At 42.4% G+C, this 25655-nt stretch overlaps 1 protein-coding gene across 5 annotated transcripts in view; it reads left to right on the plus strand.

Moving 5' to 3' along the window:
* ATXN7L1 (ataxin 7 like 1) overlaps positions 1-25655 on the plus strand; it is a 204230-nt gene that overhangs the window by 22094 nt on the left and 156481 nt on the right. Inside the window, exon 2 of one of the 5 annotated variants that reach the window (XM_043497170.1) lies at positions 21271-21401. The exons of the other annotated variants lie outside the window; for them this stretch is intronic. The gene's annotated coding sequence lies outside the window, so the exon portion shown is untranslated. The remainder of the gene's footprint in view (positions 1-21270; positions 21402-25655) is intronic. 5 annotated transcript variants of the gene reach the window in all.

Consider the following 25655-nt stretch of genomic DNA (forward strand, 5'->3'; position numbering starts at 1 on the left):
GTGTTTTACCATAGCGCATAGGAGTCCTTGTCATAGACTAGCACCCCATTGTACTAGGCGCTGTACAAACCCAGAACAAAAGACAGTCCCTGCCCAAAAGAGCTTGCATTCTAAGTATAAGACAAGAGATAGCAGTTGGATACCGACAGACGGGGAATACAAAGGGACAATAAGATAATGATGTTGGTTTTTTTCCCCCCCAAGATATTAGTAAATTAAGTAGAGGGCCAGTAAAACTGGAGATCTGAACTGAATTCATTTTCACTAGATTAGTGGATTTTAAAACATTAGTAAATTCTTTCAGGCCAGCCTGCAACATTGCCTCTTGTCTGTTCCTAGAGCATTGCCTGTGGCACCGTGCCTACAGCAGTCTCATGTTTTCCTGTGTTTTTAGTGAAAATTAGGTCTACTGAGGCCATCCAGCATCATAAAACGTGTAAAAACATAGTGCAAAATAACACAGGAGTTAAAAAATTACTTTTTATCCTACCTTCAGTGGACATGGAGAAGAATTGATCACCATCATCTTTATAACAGCCATTGAGATATTGGAAGACTGTTATCAGGTCATCCCTCTGTTGTCTTCTCTGGCATTTTAGTTTTTTCCTCATAGGTCAGGTTTTCTAAACTTTTTTAATAATTTTTTTGCTGTCCTCTGGACTCTTTCCAATTTGTCCACATCCTTCCTAAATTGTGGTGCCCAGAACTGAACACAGTACTCTAGCTGGGGCCTCACCAGTGCTGAGTAAAGTATCTGTGATTGTTTTTGAAGAAAATAATCAAACAAATATCACCATGATTTTTAGTAGTAATTTTGCAGTGTTATATTTTGTTACTGTGGTTCTTTATAAAAGTAAAGGCTAAAGAGTCTGTAGTGGGTTTGCAATCGTCCCTCCCCCTCTCAGTGGGAGGTCACTTCGCCTCTCTACATCACTGGGACACCACCCATGATCAGAGAATTAGCAAATGGAGCGTGAGGGCCTGAGGCCCCAGTTGTGGGGCAGGGCTGAGCAATAACAAGGCTACGCCATCAGGCCGGGCAGGGCAGAGTTATAAGCAGTCTCGACACTCAGTGGGTCTCTGACTCTTTTATGCAGGGCAGAGCAGGAGGCAGTCTGATGTCTTGGCTCAGGCAGACAGCAGTCAAATGCAGGCCTCTTGGCTTAAGGTGGGGAGGCTGCCACCTCGGGTGGGGTTGGCAGCAGGAGGTAAGGGGACCCGGGTCCACCCTACTCCACCGGGACCCAGCCCTAGGCTCTATCAGTGATGGAATGTTCTGCCACTGGGTCAACGGGAATCCACCGCAACATGCTGACTCAGGTTCTAATAGCAAAATGAGACCAACGTCTGGTTTCTCTGCACTACTTCCTACCACAGTCTGGGTGAGGGCTTCTGTAGTCCAGGGTTCCTCTGTCACTTCAGGGTGTATGGCAAGCGGCAGTTCCAGCAGCTCTTCTCCTGGGTCAGCCTCCTCTAGGGACAGGGCGCAGCGCAGCACAGATTGAACTCCAGGATCGTGCAGTGATCTGGAGATGCCTGCTTCCTTCCCTTGTGCAGGCTCATTTAGGCTAAAGGCCCTGCTCCCATCTTTTATACTTTCCGTCCCACTCCTTAGCTTCCAGCAGGAGGCATGGACCCAGCCTAGCTCCACCCACCAGGGGTCAGAGAATGGCTCCTACACTCTGGCTAAGTGGGAGGCCCCTCCGCCTCACTACAAAGTCCTATTCTGACCTCATTCACATACCTCATATCTCACATTTACATAACAGGGATGAAAAAATAACATAATGCTGTTGTCATCCAGCAGTAGCAAATTTGGTGGTGGTCCATTCTGAATGTGATTTGGTGTTAGGGGAAACTTACTTCTAGGTGTACAAGAAGGAGAAGACGTGTTTACTGAAAAACAGAGTAGAGCCACTGACTTAAGCATGAACTCCCTATGCATTGTCGTGAAGAAGATGACTAATGCTGTCCTTGGCTGAATAAACAGGAATATAGAGTAAGAATAAGGAGGTGTTTTTACTGCTAAAAATGGCATTGAAAAACTATGCACAGTTCTGGTGTCCATACATAAAAGGATGTTGAAAAATTGGGGAGGGTTTAGAAAAGAGCTACGTGAATTATTCGAGGTCTGGAAAACTTGCCTTACAACAAAAGATTTAAGAATCTCTATTTAACTTACCAAAGATACTGGTCTTGGTGACACTCCTGAAATATGTGGGATTAGTTTTTGATTTCCTGCCCCTTAAGTTTCACCTGGCAGCAATATTGCTGTGTCGCACTCCATGGCAAATGTACTCTGTCTTGTTATACCCTACGTTATTAAAATTCCTAAAGGACCTTCATACTTGCCCCCCAGTTAGGATGCGTACTTCCACGTGAGACCTCAATGTTGTCCTTCTAAAGTTTGAATTCTCCCTTTCACCTATTGTCAGAGTGCTCAGTACATCTTCTTGTCATCAAGACTGTCTGTCTCATGACTAGGGCTGCGAGTCTCTCATGAAGGTCATGGATTCCGTGACCTCCGTGACTTCTGCAGCAGCCAGTGCTGGCTCAGGGGCTTCCCGAACCAGGCAGCCCTTAGGCCAGCAGCAACATTTTGGGTGTGTGGGAGAGGGCTAGAAGGTGCAGGGGGTGCTTACCTTGGGGTGGGAGGCTCCCTAGCTCCCACTGGCATGGCCCTGCAGCTCCTCCTAGGCAGAGGGGCCAGGGAGGCTTCACGCTCCACTGCGCCCACAGGCCCTGCCCCTGCAGCTCCCCTTGGCTGCGGTTCCTGACCAATGGGGGCTGTGCAGCAGACACTTGTGGCGGGAGTAGCGTGCGGAACCCCTGGCCCCTCTGCCGCCTAGGAGCTGCAGGGACACGTGGAGCCAGTAGGGAGCCACTACCAGTCCCGGCAACCCTCCCCACCAGCACCAGCGGGGCCCCGGGCCACCTCCCCCAGCACTGTGGTGCCCCCAGAGTGCTGCCTCCCAGAGCACCTGCGGCCTCCTGCCCAAGTTTTAGTTAAAGGTATATAATCAAAGTCATGGACAGGTCATGGGCCGTGAATTTTTGTTTACTGCCCGTGACCTGTCCATGACTTTTACTAAAAATATCTGTGACTAAAATGTAGCCTTACTCATGATCATTACCTCAGAATGGAGAGCCAGCAAACTGCAGTCTTTTATGGTTGGGTCACCGTATACATTCTTCCACAAGACAACATGGTGATGGAACCACACTGCTGAGTCCCCCCTAATGTGGTCTCGGAATTTCAGCTGAACTAATCGATCACCTTACCAGTCGTCCTTCTCTCAAACTCCTCACAGAAGAGGAGAAGCATCCTTTTGGATGTCTATAGAGCCCTGCTCTGTTACCTCAACAGAACCAAGCTTTCCACTTCTGTGTGGCCATATCTGGAACACTGAAAGGCCAAGCTGTCTCATTGTGGAGAATCTTGAAATTGACCTTGAAATTGACCATGTATTTTCACTTGCTGTTACCTGGCTGGTGAGCCTGTCCCTCTGAATGTCCAGGCACACTCTATCAGGGTGCAGGCAGCATCATCTGTCTTCTTCAGAAATGTGCCAGTTTGAGCTCTCCAAGTCAGCTACATGGAGCACCCACTAATTTTTGTTGCCAGTTCGGATGCCAAGTTCAGAACAGTACTTCAGTTTCTGTTTGAATGATTGATACTGCTACATTCCCAGCATCCAGGGAGGATACTGCTTGCCAGTCACTTATGGGGAGCCACACTGACACACACTCAAAGAAAGTATGGTTACTTACCCAATAGTAATTGTGGTTCTTTGAGATGATGTAATCGATGTGGATACTCTATCCCACTCTCCCCACTTTTTGAAGTGCTCAGCCTCATGAGCTTTGAACTGTGAGGGAACTGAGGATCAGAAATGGTTCTAATAATTTGCAGAAGATTTTGAAGAATTTTAGCTTGAGTGAAGAACTAGCATATTGGACACTTTGCAGCCCCCCCTGCCCCCACCCTTATGCCCTCTTACAGGAGTACATAGAGACACAGGGTGCATGTCAGGCCCGATGGACACTGCTAGTTTTAAAAAAAAATCCAGTCTCATGCATGAGGTGCATGCATATCTGTAGTGGGATCAATGCTGACTATAACATGGAAGGGCTACAATCACTGCAGGGTAGGTTTCAGAGTAGCAGCCGTGTTAGTCTGTATCCACAAAAAGAAAAGGAGGACTTGTGGCACCTTAGAGACTAACCCTTCTTTCTCACATGTAATCAGTTGCCTCCAGGAGCTGGTGCTTTAAGAAAAACACCAAATATTGCAAGACTTGCAATAAAATTGTGAGAGTTGGCAACACTGCTCCCCACCTATACATGACTACCTTTCATAGGCGCCCCCACTGGTGGTCCCACCGATTAAGTCCTCTCCCTCCCTCCCAGCACCTCCTGCTCGCTGTTATCAGCTGTTCTGAGGCATGCAGGAGGCACTGGGGAGGCGGGGGGAGAAGGAGAAGCAGGGTTAGGGTGTGCTAGGGGGAGAGGGTGAAACTGGATGGGAAGAGGTGTAACAAGGGCAGGAAGAGATGGGATGGGGTGGGGCCTTGGGAGAAGGGATGCATTGGGTGTGGGGCCTGGGGCTGAGCAGAGGTTGAGCACCCCTAGAGAATGGAGGAAGCCAGCACTTGTGCCACCTTTTACATCCACTTGCTTGACAAATCGTTAGTAAAGCTTCATGCAAATACAGTTTTGCAGATTGAGACATGGAAATATGAGTAGTGGATCAGCAGCACTCACAAAGGTTAAAAAAGCAAGATGCAAGGTATCATTACATCTTTGATTTATTTATTTTTTAGATACAGAAAATCCATGAACTTTACTTAAAGACAACAGATACCACATCATTATATGCAGTGTTCTAATAAATATTTTTAGGAAATGTGCTGTAAAGTAAAGACGTCATCTGAAACAGTAAGTGATTTTAAAAAGCCATCTTTTTGTTAGGTTTCAGAAAAATTTTCCAGTCTGACTTGGTAACTGTAGAACTTTATTTATGCCTAAATGAAAGCTGCTCCTCAGCTATGATACATTAAAGAATATTGTCCTTCCTTTAGCTATGAGTGCTTTTAAAATTACATGAGCAAATTAAATTGTTGTAATTTATCAGTCTTTCAATTCCTTTAAAGCTGAGGCACAATTTGTAGTGAATAGAAGGGTGGGTTTTGTTATAGCAATGTGTTCTTGTAGCAATTGCGTGTATGTAACTACAAAGTCATACATGTGTGCATTTACATGAAGGCTTGCATTTTTTGCCTGCTGAACGATAGGGATGGAATGATGTTAGTATGTACCAGACACAAGAAATATTTTTATACCCTTGCTTAATCTCCAGTATGTCCATTTACATATATTGTTCCTCCCTTATCACCACTAGCTTTTTGGAATTTTCACTGGTATTATAATAAAATGCACATGTATTAAATGTATTCATGCACATCCATAAATGTATTAATGGATGAATAAAACTTGATTTGGTAAAGAAAGATATCAAACCTCGGAGTTGCTCTTACTTGTAAGTGAGATCCAGTGCTTTAATGTCATTCAGCATCAGGGTCTAGTATGCTTTCTTTTACAGATAATGTAAATGGTTTGTCCGTGTCTGTGCCAGCATCCAAACTCTTTTCATCCCTAGTGGGAAATCTGTGATTTACATCTGTTGTCAGTTAGAGATTGCTGACAGGGCCTCAGTGTATAGAGAGCTTCCCCTGTGAAACTGACTAGGCACTTGTAACTTTCACTTAGTCCTACTGCAAATTCTCCACCCCCTCTAGGATTGTCACATAAGCAAATTATAAATGGAGAGAAGGGGACAGGGAAAAAGGCATGATACCCCACAATGCTGTACTGAAAATAAATCCCCAAAGTATGGAGATTTTTTTTTCCTAAAGATGAGTGGATTAAATATATTTTACCTGTACATCTTTATTTTAAAATATGTTTAATTTAGGAGAACCAGCAATACAGTTTACAAGATGCAATGAAACATGATAGTTTAATACCTTTTGTAGCTCCTTCTAGCTGATGATCTCAGCGGATTTAACAAACTGTTAGTGAATAAGACCTCACGGTCTCCTTGTGACCTAGATACCTAAATATTATTTTATGGGTAGAGAAACAGAGGAATAGAGAGGCTAAATGACTTGCTCAAAGTCATATTGCAAGACTGTGATGGAAACAAGAATATAACTCTGATCTCCCAACTTTCACTTCTGTAGTATTAATCACTATATCATGCTTTCTCCCATGGATTGTAAATAGGAGTTGGACAAGTATGTCCAGGACACCCAGAGCTTTGTATGGCATTCTTTCGTGTGGAGTGTGCATAGGATGGAAATCTAAAGAAATGAATACAAATTTAGTTTAATTTATAATTGGAATATTCAATATGGTTACAATAACATAGAAAATTGACTTTATTCTCAATTTTCTTGCAGCATGTAGTCAGTTACACTTGTGCAAAGATGATGTAAAATGTTACCAAAACCGAATGGAAGCATTTTACGCCCTGCTTTGCATTCACTTCATGCTGATATAAATGACTACATAAAGTATAAGGCAGTGGAGAACCAGGCCCAGTGTTTTTAAAGCAGATCCCCTCCCCCCACCAAAAGAAGGCATATTAAACTTAAGCTCCTCATCATAGAATGCTCCCTCCAACCAGCCTTGGATCCAGCCCCAGATATCTCCCCATCTCCCCTGCAATCGGCCCCCATACATTAACTTCCGAGTGAGCACAGTGTCCCATGAACTTCCATATCCCACTGGCCTAGGTCGTTTGCAGGATGAGAACATGGGAGGGTACTGGTAAAGCTCCTCCAAGAAGAGGAATCTGGAATCTTCTTACAGAGTGCCTACTTCAAAAAAGCCTTTGTCACCATCTTGGAGACCTTGGGTCCTGGGAAAAGTACCGTTGAGGCTCCATCCAGGCTTCTCCAGTACTGGGAGCTCCTCAAAAACCTTGAGCTCCTCAAAGACCCATGGTGCCAAGCATACCTCAGCACCAAAGTTGTCCGCTGTACCTTCCAAGCATGACCAGTCAAGCAGAGACCCAGAAAGATGCGTCTCTGGAATGTCTTTAACATCCACAGACTTTTCAGTACCACTTCTGGTACCTAAATAGATGACCCAGGCTCCAACTTCAGTACCTTTGAGGTCAACATCTTCTGTTTCAGCGCTATGGATTAGACAGATACCTTGGAAAAATCAACATCCTCTGCAACCTCATCTGGTCCTGACAAAGGTTCACCTGAGACCACAGGAGTTTAGGTTCTCCAAAGATTTGTTGGTATCTGATAAGCTGGAGTCTCCTTTATTAATGGGTACCGAATTGCTATGGGTACTGAGAACTGCAGAGTCTCTGAGACCTTATCTTGCTCCAGTACCCATGGGTTTTGTGTTATCATCTGCACCAGGGGAACAGCCATCCTTACCTCCAGTGTCTGCTCCACTTCTGACCTATGCTGAAGATTCCTCTTCAGATTCTCAGATATCTGTGCAGGGATCCACTACATCTCTCCTGACTCCTTAACTAAAAAAGAAGCCCCAAGGGCAGGACAATGTTGTGCCCTTCTCACTGGTATGACCAGCACTGGATGTCTCCCCCTCTATGTTATGCCCCCATCCATGACCATACTGGGACCCATCATCAGCTTTCAAAAGCTCCTAGTTATACCTTTTGAGGATCATCATAGAAGGCAGTCTCCTGCTCCATCTCTTCCTCCTAAACAGCACCAACCACAGGAGGAGTCGTTTGAAGAGCAAGAGGCTAGAGCAGACAAGGAGGTGACAACACATACTATTATCTCCTAATCTTCACCAGATGAGGTGGCGATGCCTCTTCTGCCTTCTTACGCAGATGATTTTAAACAGTTTCATGAACTGATGAAATGCATTGCTGACTCGCTTCAGATCCCACTCGAGGAGGTCCAAGAGTCGCTACGTAGTCTCTTGGACATCCTCCACAAGACAACCTCTGGACGAGTAGCTTTACCAGTAAATGAGGCTCTAGTCTACTGGATCCTGGCAAGACTCTCTGTCAGTACAACTACCTCAGCACCAACTGCATCACCTACCTGTACACAAGCCAATTAAAAAGTACTATGTCCAAGCAAAAAATTCTGAGTGTTTATTTTTGCACACTCCTCCCAACTGTCTGTTGTGTAGGCTGTAAATGTGCCTTGTAGACAATAACACACTAAGTCTACACTGTACGGTCAAGACCAAGATACACCCCAACCGCTTTTGGGCATAAAAGCTATTATTTCATGATCCTCCAGTTTAGAATGGGGATTATCAGGCTCTGATGGCAGTTATAGTAAACTCAACACTTTTATTGATCATTTTTCCCTGGAATACCAAGAACAGTTCTAGGCATCATATCAGAGGATCAGCTCTTAGCAAGGATACAGTTGCAAGCCCCCCTAGATGCAGCAGACACCACAGCTTGTTCTGTCTCTACTGCTGTTGAGCATCTTGCGAGCATCTTGGTTGCGGCTGTCAGGATTTCCTAGGGAGTTCCAGGATACCATAGAAGACCTTCCTTTTGACAGACTGAAACTTTTCAGTGAGTCCAACAATGAATCCTTGCACACCTTGAAGGTTTTGGGGGCCACTGTGGTTTCTTGGTGTACATATACACCTGCAAGTTAAGGAAAATGTAGAATCTTTGTTGCTGCTAGCAGGCTGGCTCACAGGACAACTGAAACAGTTGCTGGTAAAAAGCACTTTATTTCCCTTCCCACAGCCATATATATATATAGCACTTGTTTATTCCTTTTCTGTTGTTTATCACCCAATGTTCTCATCATTCTTATCTTTGGGTTCCATTATCTTGTGGTGGTAAAGACTCTCAGGTGCTGCTTATATCATTAGTCCTTAGTTCAGCCAAAGTTTAGTCCTCAGTCCAGCCAAAATCTTCTGGCCTTGTCCTTCAACTTGTTACCCGCAGCCCCGCCTCTTGTACTGTTCTTTTCCATTACTTGGTACACATTTCTAAAACATCTGATACTCAGCATTTCCCACAAATCTCTTTTTGCCGTTGTGATCTGCTATCTAGTACAGTTTTCCAACCTTTGTAGACTTTCTGAATCACATGAGACTGATGTCATGGCGTGAGGCCTCTTCTTTTGATACAGCTTCCCCCACCTAGCCCTCTTCATCAAATTGGACGTGTTGATGAGGATTTGATAGAGGGTTTGGCACATCCCAACCTCGGGAATGTTCAGCTGCACCACCCAATCGACCTCCCTCATTCTGGAGACTGTACGTCCCATTTTTGCCTTGCATGAGAGCAAATTACATTTAACAAATGGGTTTTGGAGGTTATAACATCGGGTTACTCCATCCATTCTACCTCTATCCCATCCCTCTTTCCTGTCACTTTACCGGAGCCCATCTTACAACCATTTGCTAAGATAAGAAGTAATCTCTTTTTATAATGCATAGGGACCACAGAACTAGTTCCAGTCCAGCACAGGGGGGAGAGATTCTGTTCCAAGTATTTTCTAGATTTGAAGGTGAATAAAGACGTAGCTTTGCAGATGTTTACAGGGAGTGTCTGCCAGGCATGAGGGGCAGCATGGGCCAATAGGAGGCAGGAGTCAACCTCTCAGCAGTGAATGAGCGATGATAGGTGCTGTGGGGGATAAGCTCTGAAGGGCAGGGAAAGTGAAGACAAGTTTATATTTGATACAATAGAGAAGGGGTAACCACTGGAGGGATGCAAAAAGAGAGGTGATGTGGTCAAAGTGACGAGCTAGGAAAATGAGAGAGCCTTCTAAAAAACCACATCCACAAGAGGCGTAGCTACCAGCTCTGGGAGCCCGGCTCCCAGTGCTGGTGCACTGTCTACACTGCCACATTACAGCGCTGAATCTTGCAGTGCTCAGGGGTGTGTTTTTTCACACCCCGAGCGAGAAAGTTGCAGCGCTGTAAAGTGCCAGTGTAGACAAGCCCTTAGATTGTAAGATCTTTGGGGACATACAGTCTCTTTATTATTTATGTCTAGAGCCCAGCACAATAAAACCCTGCTTATGTTTGAGGCTTTTAAGTGTTATCACAATACAAGTAACAATACAGGAGTAATAATTAGTTGGACAAGCCACTTAACTACTTTGTGTCTCAGTTTTCCCCCACCTGTAATGTTTTGCAAAGTTAGCAAAGTGCTTTGAGATCTTTGCTTGGATGATGTGATTAATGCCTGAAGTAGTGCCTCTCTGTGATAGACTTGCACAGGGATGGCCAACCTGAGCCTGAGAAGGAGCCAGAATTTACCAATGTACATTGCCAAAGAGCTACAGTAATATGTCGGCAGCCCCCATCAGCTCCTCTCAGCGCCTCCCGCCCACCGGCAGCCCTGCCGATCAGCACCTCTCCGCCCCTCTCGAACAGCTGTTTTGTGGCATGCAGGAGGCTCGATGGGGGAGGAGTGAGGGTATTGCTGGCTCGGGAGGAGGCGGGAAGGGGTGGAGTCAGGGCAGGGCCTGTGGCAGAGCCAGGGGTTGAGCAGTGAGCACCTACTGGCACATTGGAAAGTTGGCACCTGAAGCTCCAGTCCCAGACTCGGTGCCAGTACAAGGAGCTGCATATTCACTTCTGAAGAGTCGCATGTGGCTCCGGAGCCACAGGTTGGCCACCCCTGGGCTTGCAGCTTTTCTGGGAAAAGCAACATCCATGCCTCTCTCTTCAAACTTTTCACTCCATTTGGAATGTTTTCCAAGTCTGAGATTCAGGTCCAGGGAAGTTCAAGGGTTTTTCCACTTTCAAATTGTTTTTAGTTCTGTCATTTCAAAATTCTTTGTCGGTCCTGGGAATCTGAGAGAATAGCTATTAATGTGTCACCACCTGGAGGATGGACGTTGTTGCTCTTTTCTATATATACATTGGTTCATCTTTTTCATTTAATTTGACTAAACTGACCCAGAAATGTTTCCATGTATTCATTCAGTCAGGTCAAGGAGCTCTTTCACAGTGAGGACCTCCAGAATTCTAATAGTAGTGTTGTGTGCTCTGTCCTGGTTTCTGAGCTGCTCCAGTCTTCTTTCCATTACAAAATTGCTTTTAATCAGGGGGTTTTATGTGGTCTTCCCCTACCACTGTAGATTTTTGGTGGTGGTTTTTCCCCTACTGTGTTTAGGAACTTATCCTGGCTGATTAGTTTGCTATCTTGTATAATTTGCATAGTTTATGTGAAGGTGAGTCAAATATGTGTAATAGGGATGCCAAAGAGGTTTGTGCAGGTTATCAGGATCTGTTTAATGCTTTGCTGTATTTCTTTTATTTTACTTTCTGCTCATGAGGTGTTTCCCCATTTCTCCTCCACTGTCTGCTTTGCAGATAAGAGTTCAACTTGTGTCTGGTCCACCCGTGAAGTTGATTTTGACCCACAGACAACTTGCACATCTGATTTGATTTTCATTATTTTTTCTGAATATCCAATTTTTGCTTCTCCAAGAGCCTAAAAGCATTTTACTTCATTGGGGGAGCCTTTCACTGCCTACAAAACAGTCTTACAAGATAATCTTACATGTGTGTGCGTTCCTTCCCATTAAGGCCTGTTCCTGTACCTATTGAAATAGATAGCAACACTCTCTTATTGATTCCAGGATCAGGATCAGGAATACAGGATCAGGCCTATAATGAGCTACCTCACTTCCCTCCTTTGCCAATTACTCTTTTTTTTTTTTTTTTTTTAATGGTTTAAGCCTTTTTTCATTTGAGAATGGGAACAAAATTTCAGATTCAAGTTTGGGGACTTAGTAGTTCAATTCCTGTAAATGTCACTGGGAGTCGTACAATTATAAGGGTGCACCTCACTTAGAAGATCTGTACCCTTTTGTACAATTGTCATGATGGAATCATACTGCTCCAATCATCAAATTATTAATTACATCTTCATGTTTGCATTCTGTAAGTGTGGTAAAGTAGAATGATTCGAATCTAGCATGTGAAATCATACATAGTATTAGAATTGGAAGAATACTTTTGCACTTTTCTAATTTTTTTTACAATAGTAGATGGGGAAGGGGCTTGAAATCTTTTGCTACAGCTTGCTCTCTGGTAGAATTTTAGCAGATATGACTTTACTCATAACTTCATCAGCAGTTTTGCAATAAGTTTGATATTTTGTAAAGCTCTGTTTCCAAAAAAGGTCCTTGTAAGGTTATTGAAACATCCAGTTTTAAAGTGCTTGTAAATTATCTTGGAATGTAAACAATGATTCCAAGCCAGCTGTGAGAGAGAGAGAGAGGGAGGGAGGGAGAGCGAGCATTATTTTAGTAAGAATTAAGATGCATTTTGATAATGAACAATTGGGCATTAATGCCTACCACATTTTTTACATGAAAAAGTTGCCAGTAATGTAAACCTCTTTTTCCGGCAAGCAGAGGTGTCTTTATAGTTTAGTTTATGGTAGAGTAACTTTATCGTTGTTGACCTTCCTACTTGTATTAAACCTGCATGAGCTAGTTGGGAATATGGGAGATAGTAATTTCCATTTGATGTTTCACTTTGACTTTGAATTGCACCATAGGTATCAAAAAAATTATTAAAGTGGAGTTTGATTGGTAGAGCATGATCACATTCTCCTTGCTGTACGTTACACTTCTAACTGAAAACGAAACCTTCTCAATACATATAGCTATGTTTGTAGGTTGAGATTTCAAAACCAACTACAGGATTTAACCACATGCAACTCCACTGAAATTAATGTGAATTGTGTGGCTAAATTCACTAATTGGCTTTGGAAATCGCAATCATATTCTCCAATGAAAAAATATGAAAAATAACCCCAAATTTCTCCCACTTTAAAAATGTGTAAGCAATTGTAATTAGCAAGTTTCTGTTCTTATTTTATAACTAAACATTTGTTTCACTCTGTTCTCCCCAGACATAAAACTAGGTTAAAATGGAGTTGAAAGAGCACAGTGGTATCTGAAGGTTTAAATTCCATAAGAGGAATTTGTAATTATCCCCAAAATGAGGGGATAATTACAAATGAAGGAAATTAGGGATAAGGTTAAACTTAAAGGAAATTCAAACATGTTTAAGTATGGAAATTCACAGTTAAGGCATCCAAATAACCTTAACTTTGCCCTGTAGTAATGCTGTGCAATAACTATACACATATGAATAATGCCTTTTTAGTGTTTGTGGTCTCTTAGAAAATTAAAGGGGTTGTTCAAATTTTCAGCTACCATAACTACCAAATCTCCTGTCCAGAGCAAAAAGGAAGTAGAAGACTGCTATTTAAGCCTATGATAGTCTCAGAAACAAGAAAAATTACTCAAAACAGTTAAGTTCAAAGCTGACCGCAAAGAGTTACAAAGGAATCTAGCTAAACTTCATGACTGGGCAACAAAATGGTAGATGAAATTCGGTGTTGATAAATGCAAATGAATCCACATCGGAAGACATAATCCGGGTATACTTACAAAATGATGGAAAACACTGTGATTGCAAGCTCACCTGCAGCAGTCATATGTGTATGTGTATATAATTTAGTCACAAATTAGCTGTTACCACTGGAGGAATCATCATGGATAGATCTCTGAAAACATCTGCTCAATGTGCAGCAATAGTCAAAAAAGCTAACCATGTTAGGAATCATTACAAAAGGGATAGGTAAGACAGAAATTATCATAATGCCACTATAGAAATCAATGATACGCCCATACCTTGAATACTGTGTACAGTTCTGATCACCCCATCTCAAAAAGTATATATTAGAATTGGAGAAGCTACAGAGAAGGGCATCAAAAATGATTAGGAGTATGGAATAGCTTCCATACAAGGAGAGATTAAAAAGATGGTGATTGTTCAGTTTACAAAAGTAGCAACTAAGGGGAGATATGATAGAGGTCTATAAAATCATGAATGGGGTGGAGAAAGTGAATAAGGAAATGTTAGTTATTCCTTCACATAACACAAGAACCAGGGGTCACCGAATGAAATTAATAGGCAGCAGGTTTAAAACAAACATAAGGAAGTACTTCATCACTGGACGCACAGTCAACCCATGGAACTCATTGCCAAGGGATGTTGTGAAGGCCAAAAGTATAACTATAAGTATTAGATAAGTTTGTGTACGATAGGTCCATCAATGGCTATCAGCCATGATGATCAGGGATGCAAACACATGTGTTGGGTATTCTAAGCCTCTATCTGCCAGAAACTGGGGATGGATCGCTTTATAAGTGCCCTGTTCTGTTAATTCCTTCTGAAGGATCTGAGATTGACCACTGACAGAAGACAGGATATTGGACCAGATCAGGGGTGGGCAAACTACGGCCAGTGGGCTGGATCCAGCCCCTCAGGGCTTTGGATCTGGCCCGCGGGATTGCCCCCCTTAGTGCTGCAGGTAAGCGGCGCCGGGCTGGAGCCCGAACCCCTCCTGCACCCTGCCCCACAACTCTGTGCCTGCATCTCGCACCCCTCCTGCATGCCAACCCCCTGCTCTGAGCCCCCTGCTGCACCCTGCATCCCCATGTACCCCAACCCCCGCCCTGAGCCCACCCCACATCCCTGTGCACCCCAACCCCCTGCTCTGAGCTCCTTCCGGCAGTCCACACCCTTCCTGCACCCCAACCCCCTTCACTGAGCCCCCCATACACTGCCTCCTCTGCCCCAATCCCTTGCCCTGAGCCCATTTCTGCACACCGCACCCCCTCCTGCACCCCAGCCCGCTGACCCGGCCCTGCATACAATTTCCCTGCCCAGATTTGGCTCTCAGCCCAAAAAGTTTGCCCACCCCTGGGCTAGATGGACCATTGGTCTGACCCAGTATTTCATTTTTATGTTGTTCTTCTTAGTAATGAAGTTGACAGTTTTATAACAAACAAAACCCATGCTAAAGTGACTGCAATATGTCCCTTGTGCCATTACAGAGCAGAAAACAAAGCAATGTTATGCAAAAACACTGTGTGTGATTGCAAGCTCACTTGCAGCAGTCCTATATATGTGTAAGGTAAAATTGTGAAACATCAGGGGAAAAAAAAAGGGGGGGGGTAACTAGTTTTTCCATTGTTCTCTGTTACTGATTTGAGAATGTGAAAATTAAACTCTTGTGCAGTTCTTTGTGTATTAAATAAAATGGCAAGAATTGTATAGGTGAGTGTCAGGAAAGTTGTCTGATGTGTTTGAGAAAATATGGCAGGCTAGAAATTCAAATAAAATAATAATGTAATTGAGTATTAAGCTATTGTCAAAAGCTACTTCTTCCCTACAGTAAAAACACTCTTATTACATGTTAGTATGTTTTTAAAAAGGAACAATCCTCTGGTCTGAGTGATTATACTAAACTAGTGATTTGTGTGGAATGGGTTAGAAATACATACCCTTCAGCATAACAAAGATTAATCATTTTATTCTGATTTTAAACAAGTAGGACATATCTGTGTTTTCAAGTTTATTTCCTTTTCTTCCTCTTTCTTCCTCAGCATGACTAGGTAAGGAAGCTTGCTCAAACTGACTCGTAACATGTTCTGAGTCTTCAAGGTGGATGTTCACAAGCGGTTCAGGGGGAAAAAATACCCTTATGATGATTATTTAATCTTTCATAGCTAATAAAAAGCTCTCTTTTGTTATTAAGGATGTCTCAGAGTTTTCCCCCTTTTTTACACATCTTTTAAGTTGATGCTATACCTACTCATGTCTAAAAATAAATGAATCCGATCCATGCAGGATGAAGTTCCTTCCAGGATGAGTGCTCTGTTTTTTGCAGAGTTGTAGTCTGAGTCATTTACTTCTCTTCATATGGTTGTAGATGTCTGTAGCTTAGTTACTAGCACAAATGAGAGAGAAGTGGGGAAAATAATGTGTGTGTGAATGCCTGCTCCAAAATGTAAGGGCAAGTTGCAAACTCTGGTCATGCATTTAGAGGCACTGTAGACGATGAATGGCATTTAGACTCTTGAGAATGAGAGACTGTGTATAAACCTTACTGTAAGGCCAAAATTTGAAAGGTGTGCTTATTCAGTAAAACTTTTAGCTTCTTTGGTATCTGATGTATGTACTTAGATATCTTAGTCTTTGGAGAGCAAGAGTGTCTATACTCAAAACACAACTGTTGTAAGGTGGTATATATTCTTGGAACCAAAGACAATCTGAAACTTGCAGTTGTTAATTCATGAAGATCTATAAAGTTTGTGTATCTGTTGATTAATGGGTGTGAAGGTCATCACAGATGTAAGAGTGATTTTGGATTCATAATGCAAACTGGTTTCAGAGTAGCTGCCGTGTTAGTCTGTATTCGCAAAAAGAGAAGGAGTACTTGTGGCACCTTAGAGACTAACAAATTTATTAGAGCATAAGCTTTCGTGAGCTACAGCTCACTTCATCGGATGCATTTGGTGGAAAAAACAGAGGAGAGATTTATATACACACACGCACAGAGAACATTCTCTGTTTTAATTTTAATTTCAAGCTGAAAAACATTAGGGGAAAAGTGTATAATAATTTTCCAAAGGAGGGGGAAAATGTAATCTTAACTAAAACCTGCCAGCTTCTCACATTTGTTGTTTGTACTGCAGTGGCACCCATAGACTTGTACAGGTTTGGGACTGCATTGTGCTAAGTGCTGTATAAATACGAAGGAAGACCATGAAGTACTTGAAATCTAAGGCCCAAAATGCAGACATGTGGACAGAGTTCAGTGTTTTTAGCATGAAGTTAAGCACATACATAAGTCTTTATAGAATCAGGATGTAAGAATACAAGCAATACATGGAGACTGCAGGAGAGGCATACACTAAAGTGTAGAAATGCTTTATTTGTATGTGTTTTATATAAAATTGCAATATCCAACTGTTCTGGACATCTTTGTACCAGATGGATTTAACTAATTGGTGTAAGTTTGAAGAGAGACTAAAATGACCCTAAGGGACTGGAGGGATTGGCTTACTGGAAAATGGTTAGCTTTCACCTCCCTATGTACCATAGCTTGGTTAAACTATTAATTGGGGTGGGAGGGCATAAATTTACATATATTTGGAAAGTGTAAACATCCAGGAGGGAGCAGAATTACTGACAGTGATGCACTATGTAATTAAGAATAATGACTAATTTAAGTAGTAAAGAAATATTTAGGCTATGTATTGTGGAGGGAAATTGGGGGAACATCCTGATACAGAGCTCGGACTGTGTAAGTGATGATAGATCTCCTTATCGAAGTAGTAGAAAGTGTGTCACTTAAACCACCCTTACCTTAGACTAAACAAAGCACTAAAGGATGTACTATAAGAACTGTCCTTTGCTGGGGGAAGCAGGGGATAGATGACTTGATAAGAATTTTGTAAGTGAAATAGCTACTCTTTCCAGTGTCAGGGTTCTTTTTTCTGCTGAAAAGCAACATTGTGTGTGCTTGTAAAATATATGTGATATTGGTGAGTATCCATATGAGATCTAGGTATTTCAATGGTTACTTTATTACATTCATATAAAAGTGATATATACACAAATTTATTGAAGTATCTCTGTTTTTTAATAATGAGAAGTAAAATGGAACAATATTTACCTAATGTGGCATGTGAATTCCTCTAGAGGGTTGTGTGTTTGTAAAAACTATGGTGCACATAGTGTTTTGTGCACCAAAAATAGGTTCACGTGGTATTTTGTGAGCTAATACAAGAACATCCCTGCTCCAAAGAGTTTTAATTCGAAGGTCCCAATCCTGTAATTTATTGAACACAAACAGGCACATGTGGGGTTTGTCCATGCGCCGTGTATTGCAGCATTGGGATGTTTAACAATGTATGAAGTTTAACAATGTATGAAGAAAGGCAAGGGTGGGAATGGTTGTAAAGAAGTTGTGGTGTTGAGTGTTTCTGTGCTGTTTGTAGTTTCAGGATTTTTTTTAAAGTATGTTGTAAAATTATATTTCATTGCAGGGAAGAGAGAGGGAGAGGAGAGCTATTGTTGGAAGGCCAACTGAAAGTGATATTTTAGGAAAGGCTGAAAGGATAAGAGGTAGCTAAGCACTTGGGATCAGGAAGTCACTTCTGAAGTGTGCCCTGTATTTAGGGGGCAACATGAAAAAGGCTCAGAGATGCGAGTGGGAGGAGGGGATGAACTAGCATACAAGACACTGTACTTCATCTCGGGCATTGGCACCCTGACAGCAGGATTGTCTGGCTATGTGGACTCTCTTCTCAGGCCCTACACTACCAGCACTCCCAGCTATCTTCGAGACACCACTGACTTCCTGAGGAAACTACAATCCATCTGTGATCTTCCAGAAAACACCACCCTAGCCACTATGGATGTACAAGCCCTCTACACTAACATTCCACACAAAGATGGATTACAAGCTATCAGGAACAGTATCCCCGATAATGTCACGGCTAACCTGATGGCTGACTTTTGTGACTTTGTCCTTACCCACAACTATTTCACATTTGGGGACAATATATACTTTCAAGTCAGCAGCACTGCTATAGGTACCCACATGGCCCCACAGTATGCTAACATTTTTATGGCTGACTTAGGGGATGAGAGCGAAGGAGGTGTAGTTCTAACACCCCTACTCTACTTGCACTGCATTGATAACATCTTCATCATCTGGACTCATGGAAAAGAAGCCCTTGAGAAATTCTACCATGATTTCAACAATTTCCATCCCACCATCAATCTCAGTGTAGACCAGTCCACACAAGCTGTCCATTTCCTGGACACTACTGCGCTAATAAGCGATGGTCACATAAACAGTACCCTATACCGGAAACCTACTGACCGCTGTACTTATCTACATGCCTCCAGCTTCCATCCAGGACATACCACACGATCCATTGTCCACAGCCAAGCTCTAAGATACAACCGCATTTGCTCCAATCCGTCAGAGAGAGACAACCACCTAAAAGATCTCTATCGAGCATTCTTAAAACTACAGTACCCCCACCTGCTGAAGTGAAAAAACAGATTGACAGAGCCAGAAGAGTAGCCAGAAGTCACCTACTCCAGGACAGGCCCAACAAAGAAAATAACGGAACGCCACTAGCTTCAGCCCCCAACTAAAACCTCTCCAGCGCATCATCAGAGATTTACAACCTATCCTGAAAAATGATCCCTCGCTCTCACAGATCTTGGGAGACACACCTGTCCTCACTTACAGACAGCCCCCCAACCTGAAGCAAATACTCACCAGCAACCACACAACAAAAATACTAACCCAGGAACCTATCCTTGCAACAAAGCCCAATGCCAACTCTGTCCACATATTCAAGTGACACCATCATAGGACCTAATCACATTAGGCACGCCATCAGGGGCTCATTCACCTGCACATCTACCAATGTGATGTATGCCATCATGTGCCAGCATTGCCCCTCTGCCATGTACGTTGGCCAAACCGGACAGTCTCTACACAGAAGACTAAATAGACACAAATCTGACATCAGGAATCATAACATTCAAAAACTGGTAGGAGAACACTTCAACCTCTCTGGCCACTCAATAAAAGATTTAAGGGTGGCAATTTTGCAACAGAAAAGCTTCAAAAACAGACAAGAAACTGCTTGTGCTTGAATTAATGTGCAAACTAGATATTGTTAACTTCATTTGAATAGAGACTGGGAGTGGCTGGGTCATTACACATATTGAATTTATTTCCTTAAGTATCCTCACACCTTTTTGTCAACTGTCTGAAGGGGCCATCTTGATTATCACTACAAAAGTTTTTTTTCTTCTGCTGATAATAGCTCATCTTAACTAATTAGCCTCTCACAGTTTGTATGGCAAGTTCCACCTTCTATGAATGTGTATATCTTACTATATGTTCCATTCTATGCATCTGATGAAGTGGGCTGTAGCCCACGAAAGCTTATGCTCTAATAAATTTGTTAATCTCTAAGGTGCCACAAGTACTCCTGTACTTTTATATAGTGTGTAGCTGTTAGTAAAGAATGAATGGCACATAAGGGTTAATCATGGTCACATCTTAGAGAAGAGGAAGGTTTTGAAGCAAGATCTGAAGATACTTTGTCTTTGGTGGGGAGTTCCAAAGCAGTGGAGCAAGGAAGGAGAACCACCCTCACCTATGGAAAGTCTTGGGGTGGGGAAAGACAGGAGGTTAATACTGAAGGCATTTGACATTGAATTTGGTGATGGGCCTCTTAACACAGTCATTTGTTTCCATTTGTCTACTTTTCTTTTATTTTCTTTATTATTATTATTATTAATTTTATCTCACAGCTTGGCTGGTATATGAGATACATGTTACAAATGTCAGGACTAATACAGTTCCAGAAAGTGTCTCCAGTTGCTTTGAGATACGAATTGCTCTTTTAGCCAAGGCTATGGTTGCTTTTTAACTTTTGTGTATGTGATTTTATGCTTTTGAAAGGCTGATAGCCCCAGAGACTGAAGTTCTCTGTGGAACAGGTAATGTACAGTATACAAATTAACACATACTCCCTTTCAATGTACCTCAACTCTAACCTGGAGGGTTCACCTCTGGGTGAGCGAATAGCTCAGTTTCCAGGTCTGCTCAGTCCATATATAAGGCTATTAATAGTAGTGTGTCAGTTGTGGTAGTGTATAAAGATAGGCTGTGGAAACTTGTCCCATGGGAACTTGACTTAGACAATTAAATCATTTCATATAGGCCACCAAACATTTACTGCATGATAACAGTTGTTAGTGTTTGGGTTTAAAGTGCCTACCTAGAAGTGAAAAGCTTTATATCCCATTATAAAACTCATAATTTTACTAGATATTTTATCCTGCTTTTTGCAAGTGTGATAATCACATTATAAATAAGACTCACTAAGTTATTTCTCTTATGGAGATAGTAACTTAATCGGAAAAATGTCCAGCACACCTAAGAAGGGGAGGAATTAGGTATTTTGTATAAAGAGCTGCTTTGCTGCTTGAATATCATGGTAAAATAAGTGAGCATAGAGATCAAAAACTCTTCGCTTTCTTTCGACAGTGTTTACCAGCAGTCTTTTAATAAAAAATGTAATCTTTTTTTCATGCAAACAAAATTTTCAAATGGTCACTTTTTTTTAAATAGAAAAAGGTCCCTATATATTCTTTGAGGATTTTTTGGGGGAGGTGGTTGTTTTGAACCATTGCTGGATGAAGAGTCCTCTATATTTTCCCTCTCCCCAACTTCTCCTACTCTGGCAGTATTTGGAATGAGGTAGGTAAGGTGGGAAAGACTGAGGATGTTGTCATCCAGTTCTGGCTTGGGGAAGAAAAGAGATTTTCCTGATTAGGCAGCAGTAGCGGAATCATTTTCTCTTCTTTCAGATTTAGTCCATATCTAACGATAAAAGAAGAGGACAAACTAAATTGAGTTTTCTATGAATTGCCTGATGGCCGAGTGGTGGAATATAAGGAAATACTGGCTTTCTTCAGCAGTATTGGATATTCTGGCAGCAGTAAGTAAAGGAATCCATAATAACGCTTACTGAAGTGGGAACACTCAAGGCTTTACAGACTCTTTCTATGTAGGAGAGCATGAGCATGCTTAGCCTTTTCCAAACTCATAGATGTAAGGTGAGGATATTTCTTTTTCTAGAAGGTGTCTTTTATTAGTAATTTTCTTTGCTAGAAGAATTGGGAGATTGCAGGCATTAGCTATTGTCCCAGGAACATTCTCCTTTCAAAAGAAGTCATTTCAGAACCTAGTTTAGTCATCATCTTGATAGAGAACATCCTAAAGACATTAGGATAGAAATCCATGAAATTTTTTGTTTTATTAAACTTGACATCCAAAAGAAAGACTAGGTTGTTGATCTTTTATTATGTTGTGGTGGGATTGAGGATTTTGTTACATATTTATAGAAGATTACCTTTCTTTAAGAAGGGCCTGTGCTCAGCTGAGGAAAATCTTTCTTCTCAACTGTGTCTGCCTCCTAGACTAGAAGTTGTTAATGTGGGGACAGTTAGGAAGGATTTCTTTATCAGATCTTTGTGATAGCATCATAGTCATCTTTTTCAACATTATAAGAATTGCTGTAAATTATGTATTTATATGATAGTAAGTCTTTGAAGTCCCTGCTAGATCAAGGCCCCATTGTGCTAGGTATTATACAGACACATGGTAAGAGAATAGTGAAAAAGTTACCATCTAAATAGATAGGGCATACAAAAGAAAGTGTTATCTCCATTTTAGAGGTGAGGTATGGAGGCACAGAAAGATTTCCTCCAGGTCACTCAAAAATTCTGTGACAGAACCAGCTACGGAACCCAGATCTTGAATACTATTCCATTGCCTTAACCCAAAGTCCATTATTCTTCTCTGAAACATTAGTGTAGCTTCCCAAGCTAGTTTGTGAATGTTGTCCATGTCTTGTCTGATTGCTTAAAAGTCAGTTATGCACTTGGGACTCTGTATATAGCATAAGAAGTAGTGGCACATTTTCTGCGCTCAGGTTCTCTCCTGAAGGTTGGTTGACTTAAGAGTCAACATAAGTGTAACATTTTAATCAATTTGTGTTGATTTGAGAAATTAGAGTAGGCAATGTGACATACTTGCAATATTTCGCCTGGAATATAATCACTGCAATACGTAAACTGTGGATTTACTAAAACAGAAAGTTGCTTATGGCAACCAGTTAATTAAATGCTCACCACTCCATTATCCTGGCAGAGACTTCTACAGGGTTATCTAGCGGGAAAACAGGGATGAACTGGAAAACATCAGTAAAGTTTGGAAATATCAGCCTTTCAGATGTTTAACCTACCTAACAGCTGCAGTTTTAGGAAATGAGAAACTTGATGAAAGGAGGAGCACCGATAGCCTGTACAGTAGGTGATGGTTATATACTATGCTTTTTGATACATTATTCACAAGAGAAAAGTGAATATGCCTTTATCTCATTTTAGAATGTTTTTCCATAAATGGATTTCTCATAACATGTGTTAACAGACCTTCCTGTTCCAAGAAGGTCCCTGTAGAAATTACTTGATAATTTGGGACGCAGTAATACTATACCTGCATCGTTAGTATGTGCTTATTTCTTAAATTAAAACCTAGGGATACTATGGCAGAAGAGAGAACACTGATGGAGGTTTGTACTACCTATCCACACCCCTTCAGCCAGTCAAATGAGTTTCTCAGGTCAGACTGATTCTCTCCCTCCCTTCTCAGCCTCTTCCATTGCTTCTCATATAGCCTGTTTTGGCCTTTCCAGACTTAGTCAAGAGACTTGCACATCTTAATTACAATATTTATAAACATTCCAAAGATCATTTGCATAAATTGATTTAATGTGAAAAAGGCTCACATTTCCTGTAGAATAGAATTTCTTCTGTTTTCGATACCTGTTTAAAGATGAAACTTTGCTCTTTTAATTACAATTTTAAAAAAAATTAAAATCCTGAATTGTTTCTTAGGGAAAAATGTCACTGTTTTGTAGATATAGTTTCTTCTTTGAGCAGGGATCCCACGGTAGATTCATGTGCATATCATGCACACAAGACAGGATTTTGATTAGCCGTGTCTGGGGTCGCGCATGCCCCTGTACCGTCTCATGCTCTTATGTGAATTTATAAAGAGTGGGTGGCCAAAACCCTCCTTTGGTTCCCTGTTATCACTCAGGACAGCGAGATGGACTGTAGTGAATGTCTGACCTGCAGGTTCTTAGCTCAGGCTAAAGATCTTTGAAATCTTCTGCAAATCTTCAGAACCACTTCTGATCTTCTGTTGTGACTGCCATGAATCGACCATGAACTTCATTAGTTAGATCCCCTCACCATATGTACAGGGATTCTCAAATGGCAAATTCAGAACCTGCAGGGTTCCAGCCCTGTCTGTCCATCCTGCAATGAAATAATACCCTTGAAAGACAGACACAGTAGGTGTCTCTTTTGCCTGAGGGAATCACATATTCCAAGCAGATGCTTAGTATGCTTATTCTTCTCTGCAAGGACTCATTTTCCCCCAAGTCAGATTGTCGGTGATGGGTTTTTTTCCTCCTACCTCTGCAGGATGGGTCACATGCTGGGATTATCTGGCTATATCTCACTTAATCAGTTCCCTGCCATTGCAGGGACCTTGGTCATAGGTACATCTCAGTCCCTCCTGTTCTCTGCCTGTGGCACACAGTAGTTTAGTCCCCTGCGGGCTGTAACATTTTGGTCTAATTGTTGTTGTTGGGTTTGGTGTGTGGGTGCTGGGTGGTGTTGGTGGCCTGTGAGTTACAGGTCAGACTAGATGATATGGTAGACCCTTCTGGCCTCTGACTCTGTGACTCGCAAGTTACAAGATGTGAGGCTGAAGCTCCTGAAAGTCTCATCAAAAGTGGAGGAAACAAGGTCCAGAAACCTATTAATAGACAAGCCAGCATCATCTAAGACCCCACTGAGTAGACAGGCAATGCCCAAGGCTACTGTAGAAGAGAATGTGTTGGGGAGAGATTGACCTCTGCTTCAACATCAAAGCAGTGACACCTCAGATTTCGAAGTTGAGCATTGAAAGGGGCCTCTCTGAACACTGAGGCAGAAGCTCAGGAAGGATCTCAGTGTCCTCCCATAAGAGCAGACACAGCACACCTTCTGGAAAAAAAAGTCCTACAAGCCCCACACAGTGCTGAGGGATGGAAAAAAGGAGCAGACTGTGATGCAGCAGACTTCACCATTGTCGATGATGCGCCTCTCAGCATCCATTCCAGCCTTGGGGCATGAGGCTCGGGTAGAAACAGGTCCATCACTGGTACCAAGATATCCTTTTTGTCCAGGACCAAAAGCACCTTATACATGGGCATGCCTTCTGGGGAGAGGTCTGTTCTGCCTCACTGTCACTGGGGCATACGTTCTCCCCATCACTGACCAGTGAACCTGCCCCTCTGAAGTCTGTAGTCACTGCCACTGAGAGTCCTGTGGGGCTCTCCTACAGGTTCCAACTTCACTGGCCTGTCAAGACTGGCATTGGTCCAGTCAACAATCTGTTAGTCATCTGTACTCATATAGTTATGATACCATGGCTTTATTGGGAGTACTGGGGCCTGTCTTCACAAGCATCAAGGGCCCCATCTCCACCACTGAGAGAGAGAGAGAGAGAAACAAGTGTCCCTCCCCAGTGGCCAGACCACTGATGCCAGAATATTAGAGAAGGCAGATCCTGGGCTGATGGCACCAGTACCTCATCTCTCTAACAAAAGATTTCTCTTCATCATTGCCAGATGAAGCAGTATCTTCAGTACTGGATGACTTTAAGGAGTTCTAGGAGCTCCTTGTGTGGACTTTGGTCATCTCAGAGAAATCTCACAAGCAGTCTGACATCCTGTCTGGATTGTCCTCCCCATTAATGAAGGCTTATTACACACTGCTAAAGTTCTGTGGCAGATGCCAGATATCATGACGTCAATGGCCAAATGAGTCAACAAGAGGTACAAGGTACCCCTTTCAGGGTTTGAGTACTTCTACACTCACTACTAGCCAGGCCCTACTGTCCAAATGACTTTCTAGCCTGGAACAGGGTGACACCTTTCCTCACAAAGCTCTGTCATGACAACAGAGAAGAGCTTAAGGATATAATGAAAGCAGGTTGACTGTTGGCCAAGTTGGCTTTGCAACTGGCAATGGATACTGCAGACACTACAGCCAGGTCTGTGGCCATCACAGTGACTGTGTGCAGAGCATTTTGGCTTCAAGCATTGGACATCCTGAGGTCACAGTTGAGGTTTTGC

The sequence above is a fragment of the Dermochelys coriacea genome, chromosome 1 (assembly GCF_009764565.3).
Source record: "Dermochelys coriacea isolate rDerCor1 chromosome 1, rDerCor1.pri.v4, whole genome shotgun sequence".
Classification (NCBI taxonomy): Eukaryota; Metazoa; Chordata; order Testudines; family Dermochelyidae; genus Dermochelys; species Dermochelys coriacea.